Here is a 9096-nt window from a genome sequence, read left to right on the forward strand (position 1 = left end):
CTGTTTCTTGCACTGAAGAATGAACACAGCGGGAGTAGTGGGACCTCCATATTGAGTAGAGAGGCCTTGATAAGAGGGCTTGGGGAGGGACTGCTGAGGACTCAAGCTAAGCTGCTTTTGAGCCCCAGAGCCTGGCTTGGCTAAGTGTGTGTGGTTTTGAGAACTAACAGATGGGTCTCATTTTGGGAGCACGTACCTGCCAGGCACTGAGCTCAGTAGTAACAGTCTTCTCGCAGGGGTCATGGGAGGTGGGTGGCATCTTGTTACAGGTGAGGAAACTGAGGCTTAGAGGAGGTGAATGACTTGTCCAAGTTCCCATCAGTAAATGGAGGAGAGCTGATGAGTCCAGGCTCATAGGACTTCAAACCTAGGCTGTCGGCAAACCACTGTGCCGCACTGCCTCCCCCTTCCCTGCAGCGCATGGACCTCTGTGCCAGCCCCACTTAGAGCAGGCTCATTGCCAACCCTGCCCTGGGCTGGGGGGTCTCTGAATATTCCTGTACTTGTCCAGCACAGGCAGGCCCAGATGTGCTATTTTTGAATTTTCTCTTTTCTTCAGAGTGTAGTGAGATGTTAGGAGAAGTATTGATTCGTGGGTGGTTTCTACCCCTTCTAGCTGAACTGCAGTGAATAAAGATGCTGGATCTCTCAGTTCTGAGTGAGAGAGCTAAGCTGCAAGAAGAGATTTGGAAGGGACCATAACTGGTTAAGAGTCTGGAGTGGGAGGGGGAGGGTTTTCAGAGAAGGGTAGTAGAGGTAGTGTAGGTGCAAACCTTTGACGCTGAGGGGCTCTCAAGGTGGAGGGCCCTGTGCCTTGCTCCCTGTGTGGGATTAGGGAGGACAGTGACCTGTCAGATGTGCCGCATGACCAGGGCAGCTGGAGCTATGGCAGTTCAGAAGGACCTGGCAGGATATGATTGGTGACACTTGCCCGTATCTCTCTTGCAGGGAGAAGGGAGGTGGCCCAGAAGAGCCTGTGGGCCCACGGTGGGGCCTGGAGGCCACTTGAGAGGCTGCTGGAGAGTGTGAGGGTCCACTGCAGGGGAGTGGGAGAGGCCAGCTCCCAAATGCGGATGTAATCGAATTAGACTTAAATTCATTGAGTTTCAGTCACTGATTGGGAAGAGTTTACTTGAATGTTACCAGGCTAACTCTTCTGTTGGTTAGAAATGGGCACCTATTACAAGGAGAAAGTCGAGTTATACAGAAAAAAGTTTTATTTTTGCATACTTGAACTTCAAGGACCACTATGTTTCCGGAATTCCTATTTCTTACCATTGGGATGGTCAACATTGAGGGTTTGGAAGGTGTGGCTCTAGAGGGGAAGGGAAGTAGTTCTTTCATGGTGGTCGGGGGGGTGACTCCTTCCCCCCATTAGAAGTCCTTCGACTCAGGGTTCCGGGGAGAGGGCTATGTTCTGATAACTTTGGTCAGGTCTCACTGTAAAGCTTCGTTCTGGGGAAGTCCAAGGTGGGGCCTCCTGCAGGGAGGGTGGTTGTAGTAGGCTGGAGAAGACCTAAATTCTCCTGGAGTCCTGTCTAACCTTGACCCAGCCAGCCCTCTGCAAACTCTGGGTCCTGACAGGATGGAACCATGTGGGAAAGAATCAGTGCCACTGGAGGTCAGGCCCTCATGAAGGACTCAAAGTACCACATCAAGGTCCCTGGATTTAAGGAGGGAAAAGAACTGCTGGGTCCCCGGTGGGAGAAGGTGCTAGGTAGTTAGGGCACACTCTTGGCAACTCTGCCCTTTCTGACCTCCATGTAAGGCAGCATTGTTCCTATCCTGAAGCACGTGCATTATGTACTCATTCATAAATTCCCTGAATGGATGAATGTATTTATTCCTTCACCTGACAGAGATTGATAGGACACAGGTCCTGCCACAGAGCCCATTAAACCATATGTCAAGGCGGGAGAGGTTCCCCAGTGGCTCATAAACTACTACTCCCACGAAACAGCTACTCTCTCTGGGCCAGGACTGAGGGGGAGGGAGTGGTGAGGCCAGTATTTAAGGCTCCATTGAAGATTTATAGAGGAACACCCCTAAATAATGGTGAAGGTCATAATCTAACATCTATGGCTCAGTGAGTCCTTACTATGTTCCATGCATTGTTTATAAAGCGTCTGATCTTCCCAAGTGTTTCTCATGTTCCTTTGATCATAAGATACAGAGCCAGTAAGCTCAAGAAAAGAGCCCTTAGTGCATACATGTGACCCATCCCTGGAAGGCTGGTGCTGAGGCCCCAGAGATAGGGTTTCTCCTGTCTCTTGGAGCCAGATGGTTTCTCTGTCTCCTCCCTAGCAAGGCCTTGGTCAGTTCTAGTGGGAGAGTAGGGAGGAAACGGGGTGAATCTTGGAACTGGCCAGTTGGGAAGTTCTGGCCAGGGTGGAGGTCCCTCAGTGACAGGCCTGCAGAAGGGTGGAGAGGCCCAGAAAGGACGGTGTAGAGGTTCAGGAAATAAGTTCACCTACTTCTGTTTTGCTTGGAGCTGGCCTGAATTTTTAATTGAAGCAAATTAAAACTTCCCAAAAATATTAGTCCACTTTCTTGGCAGTGTGCAACCCTCCACCCCCACCCCAACCCGCTCCCCGATCAGTGATCTTGCACCGTCTGCAAACAAGAGCCAGAGCTGGTCCTGAGATGGCCTTCCCCAGCCTCTGGCCCAGAGCTCCCTTTCATGGAGGCTGGGCCCTTTTACAACCACATTCCCAGAAGCCCCACCAGGTCACAGTCAGCCTGGGTCGGGTAGAATAATCTCCAGTCATTTTAGGATGATCTAGAAAGTGGTGTGAGGCTGGGGCAGTTGGAGAGGAGCTTCTGCTATTTCCTTGTGCTTGAAATCTCTGGGCACAAATCTGTTTTCTGTAACAATCCAAGGAAGTCTGCTGCACCCTTTGTCCTGCAGGTGCTCTTTGGTGAGCCAGAAGACAGAGATGCTGGTGTTGCCCGCCCAGGTCATTACCACTCCTGGGAGTGTCTGACCTTCAGCTCTGCACCTCACCCAGGGGAGGTGCCAGGGCGCACCTCCTTCTCAGACCCTCTGAGCTACTGGGGCTGCTCTGCCTCTGACACTTGTGCACAGATGTCCGTCAGCAGGACTTGCCTTCCATACCCTGGACTGACCCCAGAGATCAATCTGTCCGCTCATTCTGGCCTTTCCCCTCGAACGAGTGCTTATCGATCGCCTGTCTGGCCTTGGGCTTGCTGGCAGTGGAGGCCTGAGGCAGTGGAGGTACAGGATTCACTCCCTGAAACTGTACTTAACAGCATTATGCTACATTTTCTGTAGAAACAAGGTGGGAGGGGGCAAAATATATATTCACGTTTGCCTCTCTTTCTGTGAACAGATTCTGGAGGGAATAAACAGATATTGGTGGTGAGGGATGAAGATGAGAACAAGGCAGAAGAGGGAGGGGGTGGTATTGAGGGTTATATTTTTACTTTATAGATGAAAAAGATATTAAAACTCTCAATGTATTATGATTCAAAGATTATATTAAAAATTTATATAAGGTCCTGGGTGGGGGTCATTGGCCAAACTGAGTGGTATACATCTTGATTCCTAAGACTTTGAAAGAAGGGGAGCAGGTGAGCTTGAAGACCCATCCCTCTTTCTCAGCAGGAAGTCTGTCTCTGATGGGTCATTTCACGTGGAGTGAGAGGTGACATCCTTCCTCCTCCTTTGCCAGGATGCTGCAGTAGCTTCTAAGAAGACCTGGCCCAGATTGGTTAGCTGTGGCTGAAATTCAGCCACAGTTCTGTGTGGCTGCTTCGCCTATCTCTGGGGGCATGCAGTATTTCGCGTTTACCTATTCAAGAGTCAGTGTGTGTGACGATCATAGAGGAAGAGGCACAGGAGATTTAGATTCCAAAGATTATGCGTTAGTTTTGCATCTCGCTCTTAAACCACAGGCAAGAACATGCTCTTGCTGCTCTGTGGCTCCTTCGTCTCTAGTGAGGGATGAGACCAATCAATAACGTATCCAGCTCACAAAATTGTTGAGCGCAATGATGTACACGGAAGCACCGTGTGAACCAGAAAGTGTTAAATAAATGCTGGTTTAAAAAAAAACCTCTGCCTGTTAGTTATTACAAACCTGCTTTGTTGCCTAGAGATGCCCTCTGTAACCAGAGAGGGATAGCCTGCATCTCACTGCCCATGTGTTTATGAGTGGCTGTTTCTCCAGGGTGCTTCCGAGGCAACCTCAGACACTTCCGGGGGTGCGAACAGGCCATGGCATGTGTTTTCTTGGCCCATCCTCGGTCACTTGATCATCTTGGACTCAGTGACTTCTATGCCCTCCACAAAAACATTTCTCAGTTTATTAGTTACTATAATTACTTGTGCACTCGCCTTCAATGCCACAGACATTATTGAGCTCTTAAAGTGTGCCAGGCTCTCCGTGAGAAGACGGGTGGGAGGTAGGGATAAACCAGATATGCTCTGGCTCTTGGGGAGCTTACTGCCCAGGGAGGTGGTGGGAAAAGGCACCTTGGAGCTGGGTCAGGAGGATGGGAAAGATTTCAGTAGGAGGTGATCATTGTAATGGCCATTTTGGAGCATCTACTTTGTACCAATCATTTCATTGACATGACTGCACTTGGTACAACTCTAAAGGAAAAATGTGATCTCTACTTCATAGGTGAGAAAGCTGAGGCTCTTAAGAAAGGGGATTCTCACCAAGGGGTGGCTGGGGCCCTGTTTCTCTTCCCCTGAAGCTGTATTGCCTCTTAGATCTTCTAAAGTGCCCACCCTGGTTCAGCCTCTAGTTTTTTAAATCTGTCCCTTTGTGGTACCAGGTTCCAGGGTTACCACATCCTACCCGAAAAACACCATCGAGATCCTCAGCCCCCAAATACCCATGCAGGTCCCGTTCTTTCCTGCAGGGGGCCTTTCCTGAGCTCTTCCTTCTGCCCGGAATGCTGGCCCCTCTCCTGCTTCCCCAACCCACCCCTCAGTGCATGGCTAATTCTTTTGTACCCTTCAGGTCCTTGCTTAATTGTCCCCTCCTTACAGCTTGCATCTTTAACTACGCAACCTGAATATTCCCTGTAAACGTGCTCTCCCCGTATGGTGCTTGCCAGATTTCATAATTATAAATTTATGTCTTTGCTTGTTTGTAGTCTGTAAGCTGCCCAAGGGTAGGGACCAAGTCAAGTTTTTTTCACTGATGTATATCCAACACCTGGCACTGGTAGAGTGTAGAGTGAATGTGTGGATCTTGGTTACACACTTGCGAGTGCCTAAACTGTTACATTTTCAAAACACCTTTTATTTCAAGCCCCCATCCCAAGGGGTTGGTAGGGCTCCCCTGATCTCACCCTTCCCTCCCATCTTGGAGGGAAACTCCTTCTGCTTTGCTGATTGGGGAGGGCAAGGGGTGACTCTTCCACCTTCTCCCTAGCTTCTGGTCAAGACAGTGCGGGTCTTGCAAACACTTTCTTTTTCCTCCTCTGCAAACCTTCCTAGATTTCCTGAGAATTTGGCTCTGGATGAAGAAAAGCAGAAAGGCTTGCTAGCTTTCTGTCCCACCCATTCCCCTCAAACAACAAAAGCCAAAGCAGGCTACCTGCTCCGGTGGGGTTGGAGGGGAGTGAAAGGACTCATGTCAAAATGTCATCCTAGCACAAATGAACTGAATCTCTGGAGCTTAAAGGTAGGCTCCCCAGAGGGGTGAGAGAACCTTCAGATGCAGGCCATGCTGTCCTGGGATTGGGTCTGTTTCAAAGCTGAGTCCAGGTTTACTGAGGGACACATAGATTATGACGACATAAACCACGGCAGAGTAACAATAGTAAATAAGAAGAATGACATTTATTGAGCGCCTATTCTGTGCCAAGCATCGAGTTGGTATTTATATATAGCATCTCTGACTCCAGAGTCTGGGCTCTTTCTCAAAGCCATGTTACTTCTCTCGTAAAATAAGGTCTTACTCACCACAAGTTCAATCAACAACAGCATGTGCCACTGGGCGCTCTGTTCTGGGGAGCAGGGAGGAGATGGCAAGAGGGAATTCCAGGCCAGTCTAAGTGACAACCTGGGGTTACCTGAACCCACACCCTACTGTCTTCCAGAAACTCTTCAGCTTGCCAAGTTAGGATTACAAATGCAAAGATTGGTCCATTGGCCAAGGACCGTCAGAATCTACCCTGGTGGAGGTAAAGCTGTCCTGGATCTTTCTGTCTTCTTTGAATTGGTGTGGCTGGGATCTTCAATTTGGCAGGAAGACTTACTGCCCTTTGAGATGTAAGCCAGCTTCCACTTATTTCATGTGTGTACATTTTATCATTTTTCAAATTGCAAGTTACCCGAGGGCTTCTGCGGCTCTTCCACTTGTAGTAGTATTGATACCAGCTGACACTTACTGAGCACTTCCTACGTGCCAGGCACTGTTCTAAGTGTCTCACATGGATGAAATCATGTCAGCCTCTCAACAACTCTGTTTTCATTGCCATTTTGCAGATAGGGAATCTGAGGCCCATAAAGGGTAAACAACTTGCTCAAGGTCATGCAATTATCAATGACAGAGCTGGGCTATGAACTTGTGCTTCTTAATCACTCCCCTCTTTGGCTTCTAGGAGCCTCCTTAGAAATTCGGGAAGTGAGTGGTATGTTTCAGTTTATGCTCATGGCATGGAAAGTTTAACACTTGCGGGAGGGCATCAAGGCATGGTTGAGGGGACAGGGAGCACTGTAGTATATGAGGCTAAACATTAGACACGAAGCCAGAAGCCCTTGGGTTCAATTCTCTGCTATGCTGCCTACCAGCCTTGGACCTTGGGCAAGTCACAAACTTTCTGAGCCTCATTTTTCTCACCTGTCAAATGGGATTAAGATGCTCTGCCACAGAGGGTTGTTGTGTGCTCATGAATATCAAAGTGGTTTCTACCTAAATTTAAGGTAGTGGCATGATCATGGTTGTTATCTTTAGGATTAAAGGATGGAGATGGTGAGGAATGATGTAGGAATAAGAGAGGTAGGGGCTACCCGGGCCTGCTAATAGGATGCTCATTCTCTCACTTGCTCTCTCCCAGCTCCCTGATATTGGTACCACTAATGCCTGGTGCCCACTCAGCCTGTGCCCTGGACTCAGAGCCCATCTCTCTGATTGTATCAGTCAGGATGCCGAGCTGCAAACAACAGCTACTCTAAGCTGGAAAGGAATTTATTAAAAGGAATAATGTATATTAGGTGGTACTTTGGGGAGGAAGAGAGAGCTGAGAATAATGACCAGTCACACTGCCAGAGTGTCTATCTTCTGTAACTGGGCACCAAAACCTCCACCACGCATGCGCGCGCGCACACACACACACACACACACACACACACACACACACACACACACACACACAGAGTGGTCATCCTTAGTGCATGCAAGGAGCACTCTTTTGTCACAGGAATGAAGACCCCATTGGGAACACTCTACAGGAGACTGACAATTACAGTTGTGCTGGAGGCAGTGGGACACAGAGGAAAAGCCTCTTGGACGCCAGGAGATCTGAGTGGGAAACATGTGCTCAGTGTGTTCCCTGGGGAAGGTGGGGCCTCAGAGGGATGAGCTGTGTGATGCCCTTGGGCATCAGTGTCCAGGGCCCAGGTTGGCAAGACTCTCCCCAGGCTGTCTTGGTATGAAAGGACCTCCTGTCTGACTTTACTGGCTAAAAGAAAGGGACTAGGGCCATGAGCAAGACCAAGGTGTCAAAGGTAAACTGAAGGCCAGAGCCCTCAGAAATGTTCCCAACTGGGGAATTCAAGGCTCAACTCGGAACTGAGTTACCTGGCTCAGAGCGATAAGGGACTGGGACGTGCATTCATGTGCTGGGGCCACCATAACAAAATTCCATGAACAGAGTGGCTTAGACAACACAAATTTATTGTCTCCCAGGTCTGGAGGCCGGAAGTCGGAGATCAAGATGCCAGTAAGGCCGTGTTCCCTCCAAAGGCATTAGGGAAGGATCTGTTCCAGGCCTTGCTCCCACGTTCTGGTAGGTTCTGGGCTTGGGGCAGCATCACTCCAATCTTCACATGTTGTTTTCCCCTAGTATGTCCGTGCCCATATTTCCCCTTTTTATAAGGACACCATTCATACTGGAAAATGAGCCCACCCCACCCAGGATGGGTTGAGCTGAGACCCACGTAAGGGCAGGGCTGGGAGAGGGTAAATTACATGCCCAAGGTCATAGGGTTAAGCCTCTTCCCCACACGGAACCCCTGGTGCCCATCACCCTGTCCCCCTCCCCAGGAGTTGATTTCTCTCTCCTGAGCCTGGCCTGGCCGCTTTCACCCTCCCCTGCCCTCAGCTCCATCCTGGGTTTTCCCCAGACACCCTCCTATGTTCTAAGGATTTAGGGTTGTGGCTTCAACAGGTATTATCGAGGGCCTGTTATAGACATGGCATTGTGCTAGGTGCCCAGTTTCAGCGAGACCCCAAAGGGTCAAACAGGGCTCTGGTCTTTCATTTCAAAGACCTTTGCCCTTGGAAAAGAGGACATGACCTCAGGGTCCAGAGAGGTGGAGAAGGCGTATGAAAACTGAGCCATAGAAGCTTAGTGCTGGATAGAACTCTGGAACACTTTTTCCCCAGACCACGCTGGCTACGATGGGGAAACCCAGGCCCAGGGAGGGGAGGTAACGTGCCAAGGTCAAATGTTGGGTGGTGCCTGGTGGTAGAAGCTGGACATCGGGGGCTGTATTGGGACTGAAGGGACAGGTGGTGGGTGCTTCCCCGGGTCTGTGAGCTCAGTTCCCAAGGCTGGCGGGGCTGGCGTCTGTGGAGGGGTCGCCTCCAGGGCTCTTGCGGGGAGGGGAAGCTAAAAGCAAGGTGGTGCGTGAATCTGGGGATTGTGGGAGTGGAGGGCGGCGCACCCGCCCCCGGCAACGCGTGGAGCGCAGGAAAAGGGGCTGCGGGACAGGTGGGGTCCTGCGGGGGCCCGCGCGTGGGGGCCGGGCCGGCCGGGGCGGGGTGAGTCACCACCCGCCCGCTCCCATTGTGCGGCCCGGCGGCTGCGGCGGCGGCGGCGGCTGCGGCGGCGGAGCTGCGGAGCCGAGCGCGAGGAGGTGGAGCCGCGGGGTGCGGGCTCCGGCGCCTGCGT

The sequence above is a fragment of the Camelus dromedarius genome, chromosome 4 (assembly GCF_036321535.1).
Source record: "Camelus dromedarius isolate mCamDro1 chromosome 4, mCamDro1.pat, whole genome shotgun sequence".
Lineage (NCBI taxonomy): Eukaryota > Metazoa > Chordata > Mammalia > Artiodactyla > Camelidae > Camelus > Camelus dromedarius.